Source organism: Platalea leucorodia, assembly GCF_965183815.1.
Source record: "Platalea leucorodia genome assembly, chromosome: 2".
Classification (NCBI taxonomy): domain Eukaryota; kingdom Metazoa; phylum Chordata; class Aves; order Pelecaniformes; family Threskiornithidae; genus Platalea; species Platalea leucorodia.
This window is the reverse complement of record NC_138824.1, coordinates 129976960-130002228: the sequence shown is the minus strand read 5'-3', so window position 1 is coordinate 130002228 and position 25269 is coordinate 129976960. Positions and strand designations below refer to the sequence as shown.

At 42.4% G+C, this 25269-nt stretch overlaps 1 gene segment (V, D, J or C); it reads right to left on the bottom strand.

The window, feature by feature from the left end:
• Positions 1–1130: 1130 nt before the first annotated feature.
• The window catches only part of LOC309587045 (T-cell receptor beta-2 chain C region-like), a 31426-nt gene continuing 7287 nt past the window's right edge, over positions 1131–25269 (bottom strand). Inside the window, exons 3-7 of the C gene segment in view lie at positions 8400–8452; positions 5229–5564; positions 4854–4871; positions 3664–3770; positions 1131–1521 (exon numbers count right to left, since the gene is read on the bottom strand).

Genomic DNA, 25269 nt, shown 5'->3' with positions numbered 1-25269 from the left:
AACAGTGAAGCCCTTTTGTAACAGCAGTGGGGATTACATTTCACAATAAATGAATGGGGAAGCTGTGCTGGTGTGTAGATGCTTCCATACTTCCCAGCTGCCAACATGCATGATATTGCAGGCAATATCAAAAAAGACTAAAGACTTCTAGTTTCTTCCTTCCTCTGCCCCCAGTAAATTTATGACTGTAAAACCACAGGATCACCCCTTCTGCCCTCCACCCCCATTTTTCTTTTCTTCATTTAGTCTAAGATTGGACCTGCCTTCACAGATTCTGAACTGCTATGGCACAAGAACTGTTGACAAGGTTGGGATGAAACATAGGAAGCCTATTTTTCCTAATGCTGACAAAATGTACCACTGTCCATCTAAATAGTGCTGTGCAATAAGCATGGGTTGGTTATGTATGTCCTACATACTCTAAGTGAATGGTAAGTTCTAACTATTTTATTTGAGGTTACTGAATCCAATAGGCTGCTGCATCTCCCTTTCCCTAGGTTCATCCACTAGCAAGGCTGAGTGTGTATTCCCAATAGGCATACAAACACACACACAATACAAATATACGTATACACGCAGCCAGCCACTCAAATCAGTACAGACAGAAACAATCATGCAAACACAGATGGCACTAACAGACCTGGATGTGTAAGTCCCTGAGGCCTGCAGTCCCACGCCACTTCCTCGTACAGACCCCCTCACTCACAGATACAAACCTTCATGCAGTTTTTTGTGCACATGTGCGTGTGTGCGCACACACACACATGCTGGATCCCAGTAACTGGCCTTAGACACTCAGTCTACCTAGCTACTGGCTCTGAACTCCCCGGTCCTCCAGTTACCTCACACACCCACATGCACACTGGGACCCACACTTATACACTATGGATCTCCCAGAAATTAGCCTTAGACATGCAGGCTGCTTGCTAGCTGACCCTGATTGCTCACTCCCCCAGTTGCTTGTATTGGAGTGTGCAAGCCTCTGAAGCCTGCAGCCCCGCTCCAGTTGTTGGTACACAGTACTGGATGAGCCTTCTACTGTTCTCATAACAGATAAGCCATTCCTGTAAGGATTGTCAGTGAATGTTCTTTAATGTGATTTCCTTATGATACTACACATCACTGGAAGTTGTGTTGTAGGACATTATTGCTACAGAAGACCAAATTAAGAAACAACAACTCATGCTTGTTGAATGGAAAAGAAGCTAAAACTTCATTCCTTATTCAAGGAGCTGGGTCCTCAGTTGCTGAGCATTAAGGTGTTAGTTTTAAAGATATGATACTATACGGTACGATACAATACAATATGATATGAAAGTACAGAGAAAACCCAGCAGTGATTACAACAAAGTGGAAGGAACAGGAGGGGGACAGAGAACCACCAAGAAATAATACTCAGAAGTTCTTAGACATAAGCATAGATCCTTTGATATGGAAAAGGTAGAAAGTATAATTTGCTGTGTTCCTGTTGAATTGATGAAGAGGACTCTTCATTTACTCTCTGTACAACTTGCCACCAGCCTAATTGAAAACAAAACAGAATAAACAAATAAAAAAAAAACAAGCAAAAGGAACAAATACAATAATCTAGGAAATAGTAGACCATATTTATCACTGTCCCAACTGTTGTGTCTCCTGAGACCATTAACAGAAATGACTATGTTGTATCTCTGCTTTCTCCCCTTCTTTACCAGGGAAGTGTCTTAACCTGTACGAATTATTTACTTACATACTGAACTATTATCTTTACACACAACTTTGTGTGTTAGATGACTAATCTGGTGGTCTTCTATAATGGAATGACTGCATCAGTGGACAAGGGAACAACTATGGATGTCATCTACCTGGACTTCTGTAAGGCCTTTGATACGGTTCCTCACAACATTCTTGCCGCTAAATTGGAGATATGGGTTTAATGGATGGACTGTTACGTGGATAACGAATTGGATGGATGACCGTGCCCAAAGAGTTACGGTCAATGGCTCAATGTCCAAGTGGAAACCAGTAGCAAGTGGTTTCCTGCAAGGGTCCATACTGGGACCGATACCATTTAATACCTTAATCAATGTGTCATTGATAGTAGGATTGAATGCACCCTCAACAAGTTGCAAATGACACCAAGCTGAGTGGTGCAGCTGATGTGCTTGAGGGAAGGGATGCCATCCAGAGGGACCTGGACAGGCTTGAGGAGTGTGAACATCATAAAGTTCAACCAGGCCAAGTGCAAGGTCCTGCACCTGGGCTGGGGCAATCACCAGGATCAGTACAGACTGGGGGATGAATGGCCTGAGGGCAGCCCTGTGGAGAAGGACTTGAGGATACTGGTGGATGAGAAATTGTATGTCAGCAGGCCATGTGCACCTGCAGCCCAGACAGCCAACTGTATCTTGGGCTGCATCAAAAGCAGCGTGGCCAGCAGGCCAAGGGAGGTGATTCTGCCCCTCTGCTCTGCTCTGGTGAGACCCCACCTGGAGTACTGCATCCAGCTCTGGAGTTCCAGTACAAGAGAGACATGGACCTGTTAGAGCAGGTGCAGAGGAGGGCCACAAAAATGATCAGAGGGCTGGAACACCTCTCCTATGAAGAAAGGCTGAGAGAGTTGGGGTTGTTCAGCCTGAAGAAGGGAAGCCTTTGGGGAGATCTTATTGCAGCATTTCAATATACAAGGGGGCTTATAAGAAAGATAGAGAGGGACTTTTTACTAAAGCCTGTAGTGACAGGACTAGGGGTAATAATTTTAAACTTATACATGGTAGCTTTAGATTAGATATAAGGAAGAAATTTTTTATGATGCGGGTGGTGAGACACTGGAACAGGTTGCCCAAGAAAGCTGTGGATGCCCATCACTGGAAATGTTCAAAGTCAGGTTGGATGGGCCTTTGAGCAAGCTGATCTAGTGAAAGATGTCCCTGCTCATGGCAGGGGTGTTGGACCAGATGATCTTTAAATGTCCCTTCCGACCCAAACCATTCTGTGATTCCATGATTGTGATCCAGTAAAGTACAAACCTACTCCCTCTAGTATCCTTGAAAAAGGACACAAAGACATAACTGAGATTGTGTTCACACTCACCCTCAGCTCTACCAGGTCACTTCTCAAATACATGTCCCAGTCCTGCTTTTAAAGGAACAAGTGCTGAGGAGTCCACTACTCTCACAGAGAATATCTTTCAGCCATATGAGGAACTTACTGATAAAAAGTATTTCCTGGTAATTAGTTAAATTTCTCCCATTTGTTCAGATTTATTCCATTGCTCTTTATAAATCTGTAAATCTTTGTTCAGATTTGTCCCACATATCTCCTCAAAACCCCTGCTTATTACTTTCACTGCAAGCATGAGTCCATTTTCAATGTTTACAGAAAGTATGATATATCTGATATTTCCCTTCTTTACTTTCTGGAGAAGTTGTCCTTAATTCTCATCTTTTTCCATGTGTTTAAATATTGTGAAAGGTAATTGCTGTGCTAGATAGCCTTGATTTTATTTGTGTTCTGGAAAAACAATAGTAGAAAACCCATCACTTGTGATTTTTCAAACTAGCCTGCACAAAGCCTGGCAGAGCACATGGCGAACGAACCCACAACTGAGAATAGATTTTGTCTGTATCCACTGATGCTTGTACTAGTGAGTAAGCTCAATATTCAAGTGGCACACTAGCCTACCTTGGCTGTCCACACCAGACTGCTCACCAAAACTGCATAGAGGAAGGCTTTGCCGCAGAGAATGAGGTAAGTGAGCTTCAGAGAATTTCCATACCGCAAGTAGGACTCTGCAAATCAAACATCATTTGTGTATTGAATTATCATCATCACTAGATCTAATGTAGATTTAATCAAATAAGAAGCCTTGAAATCTTTAACTAAGTGACACGAAGGAACTAGAGCCAAATGAATGGCTCTGTTGACACGAGATAGCAGGGGATGGGAAAGAACACTGTGATTCAAAGAACTAAAAGAGAAAGTGAGTCTAGGAAAGACAGAGACTGGCTTTATGCTAAGAAATTATGTCCTGAATGGGAATGTTTAACCATTGTGTTGCCACACCTACTGAAAAACTAGGCTGTTCATGTGAATCCCCTCTTAGGAACTGAAATTAAGCTGAATCACAAGATAAGAATTTTTTTCACTCGTTATTGTCAATGGCCTTGCGAGGGCTGCTGATACATCAGGGAAGTTTCACATAGCCCAGAATAACACGGTATATAGAACTTTTATTATAAATTTTTTCATTCTTAAGGAATTGCAGTAGTATTGAGACACCAGCCTGATCTTGGTTCAGCCTTAAGATTCCTGAAGTGTTTAAGAAGTTGGTGAAAAACAAAAGTGTGTAAATATGTACACATAAAGGAAAGAAACATAATTTTTAATATGGGTATCCTCGCAATTTGGAGGCGAATGCAACTTGTAATGAGAAGTATTCTGAATTTGATTCTAAGAAATATTCAGAATTCCAGATTCTGAATCTTGATGTCATAATCACTTGGCTAAATATGAATTTTTTCTTTCATGGCTAAGCAAGCAGCTTCCCAACAGAAGGCAGTGTTAAGGACTGGAGGAGATGATAAAAAGAGCAAATTACACTCTACAGGAAGGTTCCACAAATTCTTCTGTTATTTTGAAAGGGAATCATAAAGAAGAGCTAAAACGCCAAAACACAGCTACATACAGCATGCACATACAACCCTCCCGAAGTTTTTTTTTCTTTTTTTGTTTTTTAATCTAACATACAAACCACTTAGATGAGGAAGTACAAGTTATCCTTCTAGTAGAAATCTCACACACCTTGTACTGAACGCCAGCAAAACTGGAATTAAAATACACACAGATATTTGCCTGTGAGAATACACACATACCTTCCATGAGTGCACAACCTGAAAGACAAAAATGAATTGAAAGTCATGTTTCTCTTCAATGCAAATAGAACACAAATTTTAGAAGTTTCAGTTTACAATATACTGCCTGATTCATTTTACTATACTACAGAGACTTTTCAGTGAAAATCTGAAGAAACCTTTGAAAAACTATAGATGATATAATGGTAATACAGATACAGAGGCCCAAGAATATGAAGAGATATATGCAAATACCTACATATTTACATATATATTTGTGCCATAACAATACCCTGTATAGAACTTGTATATAGAAGTGTTTCAAATCATAACCCAGACCCTTTTGATTTGTGATTTCTAGTTTGTACAGCATGGTGGTTCACATTTTTTACTCACCAGCATCACCGTAGATGAATTTGTGTATCGATTCCTGTGTTCCATTCTTAAAAAAACTGGCAACACACTCAAAACGATTCGAAGGGTTGAACCATTCCTGCGCTGACATCCTCAGTCGGCTGGTCAATGAGTAGCTAGTCCCATCCTGTGTGGAAAACTCATCTGTCCCCACCCCTTCTGTCCTCTTAGCACCATTCACCTTCCAGACCAGATTCAGGTGGTCAGGGTAGAAACCAGAGGCCAGGCATACCAGTGTGGCCTTGCTCTTCTGTTGGATCTCTTGCTTTGATGGGGAAAAGATGGCCACAGCTGGAGGTTTGATTTCTTTGTCCTTCTCTGAAACGGAAAGCAATATGGCCCAGAGCCTCCATTACTGTCTTCAATCAGAAACCCCTTAAAATTGTACTGTATTTGTGCTGTGTGACTGCTGATGTATCTGGCCTCTTAAAAACTGCCTGTTAGACAATTATTATCTATTAGATAGGTAGACGCCAGGAAACTGAAAGCATTTGTCTTCACTCATTACATGGAAACATAAAAGGTCTGGCTACAGAAATGCATGAGCGTTTGAATTTCTAGTATTGTCTCTGTCAGAAGGATAGGAAAGCTGAAAAGAAGCTGAGCAAACAGGTAGGCAGAAAAGTACTCAGTAGTGCTATAAGGCTTGCGTTTATAATATTGTACTAATAGATAAGCGTCTGTATTATAAAGCACAAGCATCTTCAACTGACTGCGATACATTCCTGGAGATGTAGTAAGACATGATGGCTATTGCAGAGTTCAGAATTATACTGCCATGTGACACCCTACTTGGACTCCCCCATCTAAGAGGTGACTTGAAAGGAAGGAGCTAAGCTTTCTCTCTGTCTGAAGTGAAGAACATTTTTGGTAGGCAACCTGAATCTGCCTGGGACAAGTTTTGCTTTAGGTCTTAACTTGCCATCCATTTTTAAGACTATGAAATATCTCTCTATGTTATTTATTATTTAGGTTATCCTAGGTATGAGAAGCCCTCATCCTAGACTACACATCTTCCCAAAATGATGCAAGATTCTATACACTCACAAACCAAAAAATGTCCCCTGTCCTGAAGTGTTTAATACCTACATATAAGACTAAAGACAACAGACTTCCACAGTCAAAAGGGTGTACAAGGCAACAATGAGATGTTATTTAGAAGCTAGGCAGTGACCCTAAAAGCCGTCTCCTTTCCCCCCTCCCCCCCCATATACTTTGTTAGAGTGCCTTTTTCACTCATCCACCATGATAAAGCCACCAGGTCTGCAGAGTGCACAGGGAAACAGAAATGCAAAGAGAACTATGGAGCCAAAGAGAGGAGTTTTACTTTTTATTTGGTGTGAAGGCACTATAAATTGTAGATGTTCTTCCTGATCACTCCCTTCTTTCTAGAGTGGAGAGAATTAGCAGAATTACGAGAAACTTATATCTTGCATAGATCTTGACCCCTAAGCCCTAGTGTTTGCTTTCAGCTGTTAGCCTTAATCATAATTGTCAGTGCTTACTCTACAGAGATCCCAGGGGTGCTTCTGTGAAAACGTGTGAGCTTGTACAGACTTCAGAAGAGGTAACTAGGTAGTAATGGAGATATAACTCCCTAGAAGGTTTGGCACTACTCTGCTTTCCTTCCAGCGGACATGAAGAGAGGTTGATCACTTTTACTGCTCCCTTCTAGTACTTGGCTTTATGATTTTTTTTCCTATCCTAAAAGTGTCTCTGACATAAGTTCATTGGCTTATAGCCTAAATGGCTAATGAGTGAACACATGGAAACAGATAGGGAGGACACAAAAGAAAAATGAGAGAGATTTAACAGACTAAAACAAAAAAAGACAAAGAGGAAGGCAGGTGAAAAAGGCAGACAGAAAGAATGATAAAGCTACTGGAAAGACAAAGAAAGCCAGAGAATGAGCATGCTTGAAATGAAATAAGGAGGCTGGTACAAGCAAGAGCAGACACAATCAGAAAAAAAGTGTTATCAACAGCCCATTCTGTTCTGATCTTCCACAGTGTTCAAGGTAGACACTGGCACAATGCTTAATCGCTTCCATGCATAAACTCATGCATTCCCTGTCACACATTCTTCACCCACCTAAGAGAAAAAGTACCACAGTTCTTCCATTCCCGTCATGGCAAGGTCAGTTTCATGATTTCTGGTTCACTCCTACTCTCATTTAAAAATCATCTGTGTATGTGCCACATATCATTAATGCAAGGGAAATTTTTAAGTGTCCTCCACATTGAGCACTTGGGTTAAGCACGGCTACTTACCTATAACTCTGAGAACAGTGCCAACTCCAAAGGTAAGTGGCGCAGTTAAAAAGCACAGCTATACACAGTCAGACTATAACCCGCAGTGTCATTATGCTTTTCTTGCTAGCCACTTAGTTCCTTAAAATGGTACTGTTTAAAAGAGCAGGCACCAGCGTGTATTTCTACGGTTTGCTATCAAGATGTGGCAGTAGCAGATGGAAAAGGTTATTTTGCCCTGTGATTCCAAAATGCCTTGATATAGGTGATGTTAAATCCTTTCCTGGGTGGGGAGAAGGCAGAGAAAGCAAATGGGGAAAAAGAGGAAGAACAAAGGAGAAAAGTGCACTCGAGAGCAAAAGAATATAGAACTTTTTGAGAATTAGAAGTCATGAAAAGGACTGTTAGAGGAAGACAGTGTCCCAAAGCAACTTTAGGCAGCCCACCCACCATCTATGGAGAGGGGAGCCAAGTACCAGCAAGACTACTCTTTCCCTGCCTGATTGAGCAGACACAAGAATCCAGACTCTACATTTGAAATGTTGCTTTTGATTGCTACATAGATGAACTGCAAAAACTTGCAGACCAAAGAAGGATCTTTTCATTCTCAACCTCTATAATGTTTTCTTGGAGAATGGGAGGAAACAGAATTATTTCTTCCTTTCTCCCTTCATGAAGTTCCAAGCAAGGGAACACAGAGCCAACGGACACAAGCACCTCAAAATTCGTGCCTGCAAATCCTACACTTCCGTATTAGCCCATCTCATTTTAGTAAGCAACCAATAAAGCATTAATCCTGGCCTCATGGCTGTATGAAAAATGATCATTATTCTGCTGTTAATTGAATGCTCTTGTCCCCTAAACCAGTATCACATATATCACAGAGATCTGACTTCTGTCTTACCTAGGACTGTGAGTTTTGTCCCACTGCCAAAATACAGTCTTTCATTATTCACACTGTTTTGTAGCTGCAGGAAAACCTCTCCTCTATTCTCAGTCCTCTGAGCCAAACCTGTGGACTAACCCTCCCCTCATGCGGGACCAGCAAGAGAAGAAACACAAAGTACATTAATTTATGGTCCCCTAAAAAGAAGGAAAGGTCTGTAAGGGAACACTGCCACATCTGTGTGTCTAACCAGGTGGGATATAGCTCAGTAATACCTCTTCCAGAGCCCTTTTGCTTCAGGCTTAGGTGAATTGGTTATTGTAGCTTTCACCATTTCATTAGAGGACATTTATCTATTTATCTGGGTGTACTATTAGAAAATATTTCCCATATGCAGATAGATTAATTTTCTTTCCTTATTTTCAATTAAACAGCCTCATTTCTTTAATTTCCTCATTTCCTTTCAACATCATGAATAATAGCTCTTGTAAAATAGATGTCTTTTTTTTTACTTACAAAATAACTTGTAGTATGTAACACAGGACCCTGGTCTGCTATCCCTGTTGGAGCAGTCCCTAAACATCCCTCCCTTTCTCCCTCCCTGGAAGGAAGTCTGTGCTTTTATTCTTTCTGTTCTCTTAGCTATGATTATTAAAGTTAGCTGCATAATTGGCTATGGTCAATGAGCAATCAGTGTATTGATTTTCATCACCTCAGGCACCTCAGGTTCACACTGGATTTCAGAAAACATGCTGCTTCTGCTGAACTTTTCCTATGGAGATTGAATTTTATCACTTGTAATCATTTTACTCTGCAGTGGAATGGTGTGGTATAAAAGCCTGAGGCATCAATTCTTCTGACTCCAGGAGCAATACAACGAGAAGAAGAGATCACCATCATTTATCAGTCTTAGAAGCAGCCTTGTTTTCCCCTGGATTTGGAAAGAGTCCAAATCCAGAAGTGTGGCCCAGAGAGAAACATGGCCCGAGAGCTACATTTATTTGAAATGAACCACATATTCTGTTTCTTTGGTTTTCAGTGGCCTTTTAGCATCTATTCTGAAATAATAAGACTGTTGTCCTAAATGATCTTTTTATCACCATCCTGATGAGCCTGTTTTGTGGAAAGAAACTTGCTGTGCTATGGAGAGTTGTTTTCTACAACAATAAGCAAACAGCTGCAGAGAGCTGTTAGTATTGCTTATAATAAAGTTGAATATTTATTAGTAGCTTCTGTTTTGTCAACTTAAAATGCTAGTACACTTATTTGTCTTTTCCAGTTATCTGAGATAACACATGCTTTAGTTTACCCTGAAAAGATACAAAGTCATTTCAGTGTGTAAAGTCTTGATTTTGTTTTCTAGACGTGTGCAAAGTGTAACTGTAACTCAGTTCTTTCCAGCAGATGCACTTTCATAGACTTGTCCTTAATCACCTGTAGCCCCAGGAGAACTAGCATTATGGACAATAGTTATACTTTTGGGGAATAGTGATTTTTGCAGATGTTGCTTTATTAAGACAATATATTTATGATATGCACATATATTTTAACCCATTCCTCATCCTAATTCTTTCTATGGACAGCTTTTTATTCACAGCAAATGCGTTCATTCAGTTCTCCAAAGTGAAATGTGAGTCCCTACCTAGAATACTAAACATAGTCTATTCTCCAAAGTAGACTGGGTTACTAGCACATCAGGAAAACACCAGTTTAATAACGAAAGGGAGAATAAGGTTGAAGTGAAGTTCTCTAAAGAGAAGACCTGGGATCTGAAGTGATTTGAAAGAGAAAACAGAAATTTCTTACCCATTACTGTAAGTTTTGTGCCATCGCCGAAAGTCATTTTATTGTTGGTCACGGTGACAAAGTGTTGTATCATAAGCTAAGAAAAGGGATGCACTGCAGTTGACTTTAGTAAGCAGAAGCTTAAGCAATGTTTACTGTATCTGGAATCCCAAAGATCCCTCAATCTTTGTCTGAAGGATTTTGGCAGAAAACCAGCTTGAAATCCCATTGTATAATCTGTAGCATTTATAAAAGCATTTCCCAGAGTTTTTTGATACTTATTTTTATTGTCTACATTTCACCTCAAGTTGTTTTACAACCTTTCTCTAATCTCCATGTTATCTCATTGGTATTATCTGCTATTCTCATTTTGCAGATATAGAAACAATGCAGACGTACCCAAAGTGGTAGAGGCTGTCATTGTCTAGAAATATAATTTCTCTACAACTAGAACTTCCTTACTGTCAGTCTTGTACTCTAAGCATTGTGAAGCCTTCCTTTCTGTAACTTGTGGAGTTAATAATTAATAATACTTGCTTTGTGGTTATCACATGCCTTTTCATATAGGTGGTTTGCCTTTGTGGCCATTTGTTTTCCGTTCAATGGCAGGCCAGCCATCTTGAATAGTCTTTCAGGATCCCATTCAATTTTCTGATAGGTTAAAAGTAATCCACACAAGGCGAGTCCAGAAGAATCAGTTGGCTGGTCTCAGGCAAACTCTTGATATCCATTAGGAGGAACTGCAGTGAGACAGCATGGAGAAAGATTAGAGAAAACCTTTGTGCTCACACGGATGAGTCAGTCAGTGGACACTGGAGGCTTATTTAAGAGAGAAAACCCCAACACATTTTATATAGTGCCTCTGAGACATACCTGCTACATGTCAGAATTATTTTTCTAACACTTTTATCACATTAATAAAGAACCATTTTGTGGTCTATTGCAAACACTATCGCATTAGAAAAATATACTAATTCTCTGCTTCACATACTCTGATAGGTTTTAGGTGCGTCTGCAGTCAATCATCTGGTTTGCTGAAAATTATTTCAGTGTCTCAGAATCTCCTGGCTTGTTTTCCAGAGAGGGCAGGCTCAGCTCTCAGATGATGAAAGTAAATCCTAGCATACTAGGTCTGTCAAGAAAACTGAAGACAGAACATGCCCGCCGTGCTGTAGAATTCTCTGTAGCTGTCTTAACACACACTCCCACAAGGCTTATGCACCTATGGGTTTTTGTAAAGGCCTCATGGGGAATGTATCATTGTGGGTCACCTGTCCCCACAACGATACAACCTCGTACAAAAACAATCCCACCCATGGCTCCGCCCTCCCATTTTTGTCACCCAGTCACTATGAAAGATTACCATGGGAACCACAGGCCACATCCTTCCTCTGCCATTGCTGTTTCTGTGTGATAGTCTGATTACCTCTTAGTGTATCCACTATCCCTGAATTTATAATCCCGATATTTTTTTCCTATAGACAAAAAAGTAATATATTTTTTTCTTTTATTAGCTGGTTTTAAATGCAGTTATTTTTCACTTGGTAACTTCATGACAGTGTTCATGCTGCTTTCCTTCCCATTCTTTTTTTCTTCTGCCCCAGGATGATAAACATGCCTCAAGCCCACAGTAACTGGTTTGCATTGAGAGTGATTTGCTTACTACAGACTGGTGTTTCTGTTTGTAGCCTGGCAGGACTGTGAATATCCTCTGTGCTGCACTTGTCACGGTTGCTCTGAAAGGGAGGGAAGTAGGATGCTGAGCTCTTAAGTTTGTATTCCTCTGACTGCCCTGTTACAGGAAGCAGAAGTACAAGCTTCTCCCAGGTGCCTGTGACCCTGACTATGAAAAGGCTTCATCTAGGAGTAAGAGCGTGCCTTCATTTTGGAGAATGTCTGAAGGGGATGGGGACTGGCAGTGACAGGTATCTATCTCCCTCCTTTACACATAACTAGATGGAGACACAAAACCGTTTTATTTTCCCCCATAGGTTTGTGCAGGTATGATGTAACTCCCAAGAGGGAAAGATCTGTGCCAGAGAGACTGTGTGTACCAGCACACACTGAGGCAATACAGGGAAAGACAGGCACGTGAACAAACCAGTTTATGTTTGTGGCATACACAGCCCATCCCGGCCTACTTTTCTCATATAAAATGTCAACACATAGTCAGCAACATGACCAAGCACCTGCAGTAAACATGTTGTTCATATTGCTCTTTAATGGTTTCTCTTCAGTCTGTCTTGATATAAAAAAGACTGTAAGTACAGGACACAATCCTTTGAAACAAGGTAATTTTACTAGGAAAATCACAAATTATTTTCTCTTGTTTTCAGATATCACAGAAGAACCCATAATTTCTGATACAGCCTGTTGGGCTGGGAACAGCTGTAAGTGTCCCAGGGAAGGGAATGAGAAACATAGACTAAAGTGAAACATTTAGGACCAAGAAATAGAACTACAGAAGGCAAGATATTGGACAGGTGATCTCAGATGCCCCTGCCGTATCCTCTCTTCTACAACAGCAAAACTGTGTGTTTAAGTCACTAATTGTGGGAATGACTGCAGACATTTCTGTTTGTTTGAATTGAATTCTTTTTAAAAATACATTTAGGATTTTCTTTTTCTGGCTCTGCCTAAATAATAGCACCAATAGTGGGATATTACTTGCCTGTCTTGGTCTCAGTCTGCCTCTGATCTCAGCACTGTTTATTCGGGGTCTAAAACTGTTCTCCTAAAATTCATTTAAGATTATTCTGTCTCCTTCTCCTGTCTACAGCTCCATTAGTGTCCTTACTGTCACTAGCAGACTCTCTCCCATATGGTGTCTTTCATTTAAAAACAAGCAAATCACCTCTGTATTAATTTTGAAGAGGTGTTTCTATGTGGTGCTGACATCTCCTCAGGGCATGTTCATAAGGCAAGTTCCAAGACATGCCAGCAGAGACCAGTCTTGTCCCACTTTACTGTTCATCTGTAACCTGTCAAAAGAAAAGGCTTTGTAGGCCATGAATTCAAATGAGTGAGAGGGAGAGAAGAGAGGAAAGACAGTTCCATGATTTTTGTTTCCATGTCTCTCATAGGAGGCTTCATGGACCAAGCTGTGTAAAACTTCAGACAACAAGGAAGGGCGAGAATATGCAAGCAAGACATTTAAGGCCATATTTTCTAACAATGGTATTATTTCAGTGGAGTAATTTCACAGGAAAGTAATGATCGTATCCCTTATGTCAGTCCTGGATTCTTCTTTAGAGTTTACAGGAGAAGCAGGTACAAAGAAGCAGGCAGAACTACAGAGATGCCCTGAGCTTTACAGATTTGTTTTAGGGACACTAGGAAGTTCTTTTCATAGACATTCAGTACTTTTGACCATGAACCCCTAAAATTAAGCAATGGCCCCTTTTCAGGGCATATCTGTTTACTGAAAAGATAAGATGATGGAAGGAGATGATGTGTAAAACCACATCCTGTGGTGGGTTGACCTTGGCTGTCTGCCAGGTGCCTACCAAGACCCTCTATCACTCCGCCTCCTCAGCAGGACAGGTCGGAGGGAGAAAATAGGATAAAAAAGAACTTGTGGGTTCTTAAAGCCAGTTTAATAAAGAAAAAGCAAAGGCTGCATGCAGAAACAAAGGAAAACAAAAAGATTTGTTTTCTACTTCCCATGAGCAGGTGATGTTCAGCCACTTCATGGGAAGTAGGGCCTCAGTACATGTAGCGGTTGCTCTGGAAGACAAACGCTTTAATAATGGATGTCCCCTGTCCTCCTCCTTTCTCTTAGCTTTTTATGGCTGAGCATGACATCATATGGTATGGAATATTCCTTTGGTCAGATTGGGTCAGCTGTTCTGAGTATGTCCGCTCCCAACCTCTTGCCCATCCCCAGCCTTACTGGCCATTTGAGCAGGGGTGGGGGAGCCGGGGGATAGGTATGGAGAGACAGCCTTGATGCTGTGCAAGCACAGCTCAGCAGTAGCCAAAACACTGGTCTGTTATCAACACCTTTCTAGCTACAAATACAAAACACAGCACTATGAGGGCTGCTGTTGGGAAAGTTAACTCCATCCCAGTCAGACTGAATACACATCCCTATGCAGAGATAGTGATGCTATACCTTCCTATGTATGTATATTTCCTTTATTTCCTTCCCTTTGTTTCCCTTCTCTTCCAACCTGTGTCTACTCAAGCTTCTTGTCAGAGGCCATTGATTTGTGCCCTAGTTGTTCCACTAAAGAACAATATTGTTTCCCAAATGTTCGTCTTCTGCTCCCAATGCAATACCTTTATTGGATGATTAACACAAGGTTATCTATCTGTCCTGTTTTTTCTGTTCTGAGCCAATTCTTGTCTCACAGGAAGCCATCTTCTGCTTAACATCTTCATTAATGATCTGGATGATGAGGCAGACAACCAGCAACTTTGCAGACAACACCAAACTGGGAGGAGTGGCTGGTACACCACAGGGTCATGCTGCCATCCAGAAGGACCCAACAGGCTGCAGTAATGGGCTAACAATAACCTCATGAAGTTCAACAAGGGGAAGTGCAAAGCCCCACACCTGGGGAGGAATAATCCCATGGACCAATATATGCTGGGGGAGACCCAGCTGGAAAGCACCTTGGCAGAAAAGAACCTGGGGCTCCTGGTGAACAGCAGGTTGAACATGAGACAGCAATGTGCCCTTGCTGCAAAGAAGGCAAATGGTATCCTGGGCTACATTAGACAAAGTATTGCCAGCAGATTGAGGGAGGTGATCCTTCCCCTTTATTCAGCACTGTTAAGGCCACACCTGGAGTACTGTGACCAGTTCTGGGCTCTTCCCTACAAGAGAGACATGGACATACGGGAGAGTGTTCAACAAAGGGCCACAAAGATGATTAAGGGACTGGAACACCTCACATAGGAGGAGAGGCTGAGAGATCTGGGACTGTTTAGCCTAAAGAGACAAGGCTCAGGAGAGATCTGATTAATGTATGTAAGTATCTGAAAGGAGGGTGCAAAGAGGATGGAGGCAGGCTCTTTTCAGTGGTGCCCAGTGACAGGCCCAGAGGCAATGGGCACAAACTAAGAAGCAGGAGGTTCCTTCTGAACTCAAGGAAACACTTTTTTACTGTAAGGATGACTGAGCACTGGAATAGGTTCCCTAGGGAGGTTGTAGAATCTCTATGCTTAGAGATGTTCAAAAACAGCCTAGACACAGTCCTGGGCCACTGGCTCTAGGTGGCCCTGCTTGAGCAGGGGGTTTGGACAAGATGACCTTCAGAGGCTCCTTCCAACCTCAACTGTTCTGTGATTCTGTGATTCTGTGATTCTATGAGTCTGCGAAACCCTCCCAGTAGTTGCAGGATGACCACATCACATGGTATAGCATCATTATCTGCATAGAGATGTGACTTTACACATCCTCTCCTTCCATCATCTTATAAGTAGCCAGTATGACCTCTAGACTGCAGGTAGGCTATTATTGACAAACTGCTATTCATTATGAATATATAACTGTTTACACAGATGTGCCTGAGGTGTCACTGATGAGCATCTAAAACAAGTCCCTTTGACTATGGTTTCTGTAGCTACAGCTCCCCTGCCACCTTCTACAGCAGGAGACAAAGGAGAATAAATATGAGGACAGGGAGTGCAACAAGGAGGAGAGTAGCTGTTTCATGAGAAAATTCTTAGAATAGCTGCTTTTTGTGCAGTGCCACTTCAAGCTGGCAAAAGAAGTACTTCATAGGAGAAAATTGTACCTCAGAGCTGGAACAGGGAACTGTGACTGCAGGACTTCAAGATGGCAATGACCACTAGAGATCTCTCTGGTTTTCTACTACCGCCTGGAAATTGCACAGCTGTTACCAGTCAATAGCCTGCTCATTAATCTGCTAACATTGAAGTCTACTGATAAGTTTGTTTTCACAGGGCCTTAAAATTGTGTTTGCCACTCTAAACTAAAAATGCTCAAAAGTTGGGAAATAGAAAGGGATCCTTCCTCTGTTATGTTCCCAGAGCTGATAAAGCTGGTTTTCAGTGTTTATGCAAGAGGTCTGAGCTAGGACTGTAACATTATGATTTTCAGGAACTGGTAATTTATTAAAAGAGAATGAAAAAAAATCTAAAAAAAAATCACCCAAAAGTCACTCCCAAAGTTACCACCATGGTGTTTATATTCCTTATTTTTTTCCAGCATAAACTATTTTTCCTAAAACGTTCACAAGGCATTTGGCTCACCAGTAATAATTCCAGACAGCAACAGAGTGAATGTGTTTGTACTTGTTAAAGATGAGCTCTATATAAGAAGATCAGAGGCTGAAGAGGATAAGGAACTCAATGTGTCTCTGCTATGTGAGAGACGATGCTTTCCCAGTGCTTCCCTGCTGTATGCCCGTAGCCTGATAAGAACAGTGAGTAGATCACGGACCTGAGAGTGTTCTGAGGAGCAGATGAGTGCTCCCTGGGAGCAAGGAACGGTGTATTATACTTGTTACTGAGCAGCTCCTGGAGTCAGAAGAACGTTGGATATCAGGGTGTGCAAGGAGTGGTGTGTGAAGCTGAATCTTTCAGAAATGTCTTTGGAGGACTGGAGTAAGTCTGGGATGCAATTAGATTTAGCTTCTTCAGAGCCTCCACTATGCCCAGGGTGAGACTACAATGAACACGAGTTTCTATCATGCATCCAGATTTCCCTAGCCAAAAGCAGTTTAACTTCTTTAGAACAGAGCCTGGAAGCACAGTAACATTTATGTAGCATGTTTGCTCAGGAGACTAGGACGCTGGCATGAGATCAACTGATCCATCCTGGCAGTACAAAAGTCTCCTAGCAATTTTGGTGAAATGGAGTGTGAGGATCTTTTACAGGACATGGTCCCAGCTGATTCCCGCTCCTTGCTCTCAGCAGCTATTCTCATCACCTCCACTCCTTTTTTTGCTGTAATCAAATAGTATTTTTCACTTCAGCATATCCAGTTTTCCCACATCAGTGAGCAGCATAGTACATTTGCTCCCTGTGATAGTTATGTGCTTCATATGCTATGTCTTCCATATGAGCTTATGAGATAAACAATTGGTCTGTGCTCAATGATATGCAGATTGTCAAGGACATGACCTAAAAAGAGAAGCCCAAAATACACAAGTGCATAGCCATACTTTCTTAAAGATACATTTTGCTCTTTTATGTTCAGTTTCCCTTTCTTTGAAGAAAAGGGAAGTCCTAGGTTATGCGATAAAAACAGGAGCAGAGACAGGCAATAATAGGTGAGGGAACCCTAATAATACCCTGCCCTCACTTTTCCCAGGCCCATTACAGAAGAGCAATTGGTTCATCAAAAGCTCATCTCTGCAAGCAATGAAGACAGAGGCACAATGGGAGGCAATTTCTGCCTTCAGCTGTCCCTCACAAGGGGAGCACCAGGTGACAGCAGCTTTTTGTGGTTTCCTTTCTCTGCCCATGAGGTTTTGCCTTGAAGAGATACCTTGGTCCAGCTTAGAACTGTAAGAATTTCTGTGGCAAAAAAGAGAGGGATTCTGCAATTAAGCAATGTGTGGAGCAGGTAAATATAAGGGCTGCAGGGCACACTGTTGCTTGTAAAGCTGCCAAGGGGCTGTACCTTCCACAATGGAAGGTATGCCTGGTCCCCTGGGTATGTTTCCTCCCATCTGTACTTGTGCCACCCTCCTATGTCCATAATCAGAGGCTAGGTTCTCCTCCCACACCAATCAATCTCTCATTAGGCACCTCTGTCTTTGGGTGGATCATCAGTATGTGGAAGAACCTTGAATTCCCCTTCTGCTTTGTACTCTTTTCTTGGTGCATGGTGGGGTCCATGGGGAACTAGTGACCCAGAACACGGCTGTGCTTCTGTGGCACCAATCCTAAGAAGTATCTGTTGCCTTTCACTAGCCACATCAGCAGTGCCTCAATTCTTAATGCTGATCTATGAGTTTGTATTTCTGAAGGCTTTTTGTCTTTGAAGCTAGATGCTGCTACACTGCTTTGTCTGTCCCTCTTCCCTCCAGAAAGTCCTGGCTCTATTCCCCCACTTCTTCCTTGTCTTTCTTTGCTCTTCCTCATCTTTCTTTGCTCTTCCTCTGCCCCTCTCCAATCTGTCTCACTCACATTTTTCAGAGATTCCATCTCTCACTCAAGCAAGGCGGGGATTTTATCTTAGTGCTCAACCCCCTCGCTGTACTGTGTGATCACTCGCAGCACAGAAGTACGTGGCTGCATCCTTGGATGTTACATTCTTGATTGTCATCACAGAATGATATTTATTGGCTCTGCTTATCTCAAACTTGGCCTCACTGTAACCTTCCTCATAAGAGTTCTGCATCCATGTAGAAGTACTGGCTATTAACTTCAGACCATTTCTTGGAGGCTGCTGATACCAGAACATATAGGTAAGTGTGCTATAATTCTGGTAGCAAAAGATGTGCACATTCTCTCCAGCTCTCTTAAAGGTGTCTTCTGGCCACTGTGTGATGAAGCTTTTGACTCCAGCACCTTCATGAGTGAGAGAGAAAAAGAGAAAGGGAGGAGAAGAAGTTTAGATGATGGCCAAAAAGGGTCCTTTACCTCACACCAGCCCTTGCATGGCCTGGATGAGAGCTGTGCTGCAGATGGATCTGTTGTCTCTCACCATGTAAAAGAGCAAGCAAAACAGTCAGCATGGCCCATCAGTTGTCTCAGAACAGTGTGTTACTGCTCATTGTGAGTTAAGACAGAAAAGGCTAGAGAGACAGATGCCCCTCCCCTTGTTCTGTTTTTTCCATTGAGCTAGGGCAGAGAAGAGAGAAGGGACAGTCCACCTTTGATACCCTCTTTAGTGAGCCATTAAAAGCAAAACTAAGTATTCATGTGGCTGTAAGTTTTGCTTTAGTCTTTCCACAAGACAGGGAGTGTTCTGAGCTCCCGACAAAAATGTGGGATTGCTTGCAGACCAGTAAGTTGCTGGCTGAATGTTGTACTGTCTGTCATTCCATCATCATGCATGTCTTGGTATTGGATGTCAGCCATGAATCTGGGAATATTGGCCAGGTTTTGATTTTTTGACTCATTTACACCTATGGATCTAACTTGGGCCATCTTTCCAGAAGGGTTTATTCCAGTAAATGTAAACATATATTGTTTCATTCTGCAGAGTTGTTCTTAATATCTGAGAGATGATACCTCACAACTCAGAACTTATGTTAGACAGAAGCAAAGATAATAGACCAAGATAGTGGAGGCACAAAAATCGTGTTTAATCACATCTTAATTTCTTCAGTTTTCCAGTCAGGGAAGCATATTTCCTGCAGTTTAATCTTCCTGGGAGCTCTAACTCACTTCCTAATTACAAAAAGCAAGGCATCTCTGCCAGCCTTTTTTTCTGAAAGCAAATCTGTGGTTAGACATTAACCTCATGAACAGTCTGTTTTTTCTAGTCTGCCAAGTACATTCTAGTTAGCCTTGTCTTAACCTATACCACTCTCCATTCTTTTCTGAATATGTAAGATTAAAAAAACTTATATTATTGTATCTGAATATACATAGTTAGTTTCAATGATCTTCTTCAGTAATCCTGATATTGCATCTTCCAAACAATAAGCAATATTACTGAGGTTTTCTCTTTTTTTTCTTCCCATTTTGTTGATGTCCCTTTCCCATATTTGCCTGAAGCTCTAGAGAGAGTCATATCTTCCCTTGACCTTTATATATTTGTAGAAAAAGCATGTTCTGTCTGTGAGCCTGGCGATATTGTACTTTCTCTGGGCCTAAGGCTGAGTTCCTAGGGTCATACCAGGATTCAGAGAAGGGTGAATCTCAAAAATTTTGGTAGTGAATGTTCCCTGTCTCACTTTTTTAATCATGCTTTTTTAAGAAGTTAACAGAAATTACGTGAGAAGCTATAGCTTCTTCCCAGACAGGAAAGAAAATATATTCTATATGATGTATAAAAGTTTTGTATGATCTCCAGTGTCATGGACACTTAGCATATGAGAACTATTGTTTCGACTATGGCTCCTGTTCAGTCCCTGCCAGTTCTTGCCACTGCAGGTTTTCTCAGGAGAAATTATTCCTTACCCATGCTCCAGTGAGGCTGAGCCCTGTACTGGATGTGTTACAGTTTCAGTGACTTGTCAAGTAATTGTAGACAATACAGAATATTTTTGTTAATTACCTTCCCTATCTTTTACATTTTTTCTTTGAATTTTTGTGCTGCTTTCAAAGTCAATACAGGAGTTAGCAAATGAATTTGACCAAATTTAATATGTCTTTATATTCTTTTACGGTTTTGACACAGATTATCCTTTGATGCATATTTTTAGCATTTACTCCCCATAACCTATTCTTTTTTTTCTTTCATGGAAGTCTTGCCTTGATTTTGCTTGTTCTCCATCTGAATTTATTGACATTTTGCCCTTTCACCTTATTGCTAAGATGATACACCTTGAGACACTTCCATGGGCCATGTTGAGACAGTTCCATGGGACACTTCTGCTTTGATGAATGTCCTAAAATGACCCCTACATGTCTTGTGCATGGAGACATTACAGGATTTTTAGATTGATTGGTGTCTGTCATGCCAGACCTTAAAAACCTTTTCTTCTGGTGGTAATCAGACCCCAAGTCCTGGAGGGAGAAACTATTTCAGAAACTTGAGGGGAAATGAAACAAACTATGGAGACTGTGGGAATTAATACTAAGATTATGCTGTGTAAGAACTCTGAGACAAAGCAAAATGATTTCAGTGCAGCTGGGCTGCACGTTTTTCTCTAGTCACATGTGTTAGAATTTATTACTCATTCCAGGATGAAGATTTTTATTCAGAGTAACTCTTCTGTCTCGGGAAACAAAAAATGACTGCACACTCTCTGAAAGAAGGAAGTATCTGGAAGATGTAACTCAGGACCTCTAGTGTGTCTCTCACGAATTGCGTAACGTTGCTGCCTTCTGAAGAGTAGCTAGATTGACAGCCCTTTTGTTTTTCAGTTCAAAACGTCAATTCTTTCAGTCTATTTTCTTTTAAGATTAAAGAAGAAACAAGGGAAAACAAAAAAGTACCAAGATAAAGGCAGGTATGATCGAGCTTCCCAAATCAGACCCTGAACTACTGGATATGGGGAAGAACAGATGTAGGTAAACAGAGGAATAAAGTCACAGGTAAACAGATTGCTGGTGAGTATGCTTATCTGGTTATGCCTTCTGCCTGCTTAGCTCAGTGTATCCATGTCTTATTAAATTCCATTTCTAAGTATCTCCCTGAGGGAGGGACTGTCTAGTCTGTGTGCATGTGTTTTGTGTATGGAGGTCTAAGTACTAGGAACTGGAGTCAGACCACAGGTACCAGCAACTGGAGAGACAAGAGTGAGTGAACTTAAGCACCAAAAACTGGAGTAGGGCCACAGGTAAGAGTGGCTGTGTGTTTGTCATGCCAGCACCTGGGGCAAGGGAGGGTATGCAGTGTGTGTGATCAGTAGTGAACAGGAAGTCAGACTAGCTGGCAAGTAAGTGAAGTGATCTGGGTTCAAGGGGTGTCTGCGTGTCTCTAATGGCAAGACCAGTGAGAGGTGCCAACCAGAGGGAGCAAGGGAGTCCCAGACACCTATTGAAGAGGGGGGCATGTGTGTGTGTGGGGATGTGTCCGTGCATATCAGCAATTGGAGTGGGGCTGCAGGACTTGGGGGCTCATAGATCCAGGTGCCAGCAAATGTGGTGACTGGGATCCAGGGATGCCAGCTGTGTTCCTAAGTACAGCTATGGAAAGGATGCACATTGCACATATGTATACATATATTTCCCACTATTGAACCCTCATCCAGTTCAGCCAGAGGGGACACAAGATGAGGCCATTTGTGTTGTTTCTGTTTGTGTGGCCTCCCTTTTCTTTCCCAAAATGTACTTCCTGTATTCTCACAGCAAAGAAGCAGTTTCTAGGTTTGGAGATGTTAAAATTGCCCAGTGGTGGCCCAGTTTACACAGGCTTGGGGTGCACAGACCCTTCAGGGGAGGTTTTTCTGGCTGCTCTCTACAGATCAAGTGCTGGATGAGGTGGATTAAATAAATACTTTAAAATCTGATCTCCCCTATCTGCTATGACCTTGCAGGGCTCTTCCTTTCCTTTCTGGTCCAGCCATTTGCTAAGACTCTTGGGACACAGTCTCTTTCCCACCTCAAAGGCTGAGGCAGTATATCCACTTCTGGCTCCATGTGGAACCACTGTTCTTCTCATGAGTTTTCTACCCTTCTTCCATGTACAATTGTCTCTCCTAACTTTGTTATTCCTCCAGTGCTTCTGGCCCACAGTCCTCCAGAACGCCTCCCTAGTTCCTCAGCTCAGGCACTCTGAAAGAAGGCATAACTTTCCTTCTTCCCAAAAAGAGAACTTAACAAAAAAGAGAATAGCAGCAGGATGAACATAAACATGCAGCTAGCGCTGCTGCTGCCCTGCCCCTCCCCTCCCTTCCACTCCTTATCCTTCCGTTCTTAACGGATCTTCATCCATGCTTTACGCTATGAGATCACTGGCCTTTTCCCCATCTGCTTGCTATTGGTTTCCTTTACCTAGCAGCTAGTCTGTGTTACCTGCTAGGTCCTGGTGGACCCTGTGTCATGGTGGGAAGTGCACGGCGCACATTTGCGTGGGCTGGGAAATGGAAAATGGCAAATGCAGTTGAGAGCGTCAGCAGAATTTTAATTTGTTGCGGGGAAGCCAGGGGTGAGCAAGAGGGGAATGAAGCCCCGGTAGTGAAATAATCGGAGAGAACATGAGGGCTCTGCAGAGTTGGAGGCTGACGTTATAGCGGAATGTAAGAAAGAACATGTAAGGTATTTGAGGAAACCACTAGAACAGTGGCCTCCAAGCAGTTTGGATCGTGCATGCCTATTGGTAAAACATTTATGAGGATGCACCCCCAGTATATGTATATTTAGTGACTGATAATTATATACATATAGTACTGAAGTTCTAATGTTTTCTTCCCACAGCCCAGTGCATCGTCTTGCGCTCCCCCAGGGGTGCATGCACCCCACTCTGGAGACCGCTACACTGGAACATGGTAAACCAGGAGCCTGTCTCTGACCGTCGACTACAGATGCAAAGAGCAGAAGATGCAAAACCCTTCCCCACACACGCCCCTGGCCTCTAGCATCTGGGGACTTGATGCTCCTAGGTCAGATGGGATGTCTTTCAACCAGCTCCTCCCAGGGAGGAGAGACTTGGGAAGAGAGAATCAGCGGTCCCTCCACCACCGACCTCTGTGAGATGTACGAGGACTAGCCGCAGAAACTCCTCCGCTTTATGCTCCTGGGAAGCTTTATCTCTGTCAGCCCACGGTCTCGCCAGGTTTCCCTTTCCCAGGATCTTGCATCAGCCTGGACAAATGTATTTGCTTTATCTGAGTCCAGTGATGATACAGCTGACTGAAATACTTGAACTAGGAACATGGATTTCTAGAAATGCAAGCTGCCATTGCTTGTCCATTGATAACATCTAACACAGCTGCCCTCCATTCACCAATCCTCCTCCTTCCTGTGGCCCTGGAGCCACCAGCACTCTGCTACAGCATCGCTGCGTTAAATGAGAGACCTGTTTGCGGCTGGAGATGTGCCCCCGGAGTGTATTTTTTGCAAGACCCTGAAAAACCCCCTACAATAGGTCTGTGGAATGTTCAGCAGCATTGGGCAGCAGAGGGTATTTACATTTCAGGTAGGGATTTGTCATCTTAGCGAAAGGAAGGAGGGGCGGGAGGAGGTGTTCCAATTTCAACCTGAATGCAAAGGAGTCTGCTCATCCTTCACAGCTCTCACTGAAAGGCCTGAAGGGCTGCTCTGAAGCAGTCTGTCTGCGGGATGACCTCTGAGTTGTGCATCACAAACACCTCATTTGCCTCCACTTGAGATCAGTTTGCTCCATGAGCTGCCCTGCTGGCACGCACCCTGCAGTTCTGGGATTCACGGGAGCCTCTAGAAGGGACCCCTGAGAGGCAGATCGGAGAATGGGGGGTACCTGGGTGAGGTACGTTCACTAGATGCCTGCCGTCAAGGACTTAGGAACGCAAGAACCACAGGAACTACGACCCAGGAGCTTTGCCGTGAGCTCTGGCAGTAGCCTGGCAAGAGGTCAGTAGTGTCCTCTTGCTGATCTAAGCAAGTGGCACAGAGAGTCTCAGAGAGACCTTGTTCTTCCAGGAGATTACCAGCCAGCCCTATAGGATACCTTTCCTGCTCTTAAGAATAACCGATCAGTTAAAGATCAGAGTAGATTAAATAAGTAACAAGGGAAAACAAAAGAAGTAACAGGATAGAGGCAGGTACGGTCAAGCTTCCCAATTCAGACGCCAAATTGCTGGATTTTCCTGAAATTTGGGTGGATACCAACGCAAATGTTAAAGCTTGTGAACAGGAGGAAAAGGAAGCTGTCCTTCATAGCCTAAGTGTTACCTAATAGGTTATTAGAGCTATATCTCCGGAGAAATATTGTTCTCAAGCATCTGATGACAGCCTGCCTCTATGCCAATGGCATGTTTAGGACAAAGAAATTATAAATCCTTGGAGGAGTCCCTGGCCTTGGACTTGTCCTTTAACGTGAAGGAGACTTCCCATCTGGACAGTGCCACTGTGCGTGCCAGTCCTCCAGGGCTCTCAAGAAAATGCTCAAGAAACGGAGGAGAAAGATTATTCCTGCTTAGTCTCTCATGCCATTTCAGCATCTCAAAGCATAGGACGTCCGTTTACAGTCACTTGAGGTTATCCCACGTCTTTCAGGAGCCAACATGATGAAGTTGGCAGCTGCTTGGGAAACGCTTATTCCTCAAACGCATTAAGCGGTAGCAAACCCAGCGTCATGACAGAAGTTATCACGCCTTCAGAGAAGGATTTGAGAAGATCTCATTATTTCTGTTCACAGGATGTTTGTTTGTACGCATTACATCCATAAACATCGATGTTATACTGAAATTCTTCTGTTGCAAGAAGGATCTTACAGTCCATTAGCTACAATAGTCAGCTTCCGGTAAAAATATGCACTTTTAAGAATGACACCATCAGCACAGAGGAATCTCAAAGGGGTTTGAGGGTTGCTCTCAACAGGTGCTGCATACAAGACCGAGACAGGCAAACACCTACACATCTTGC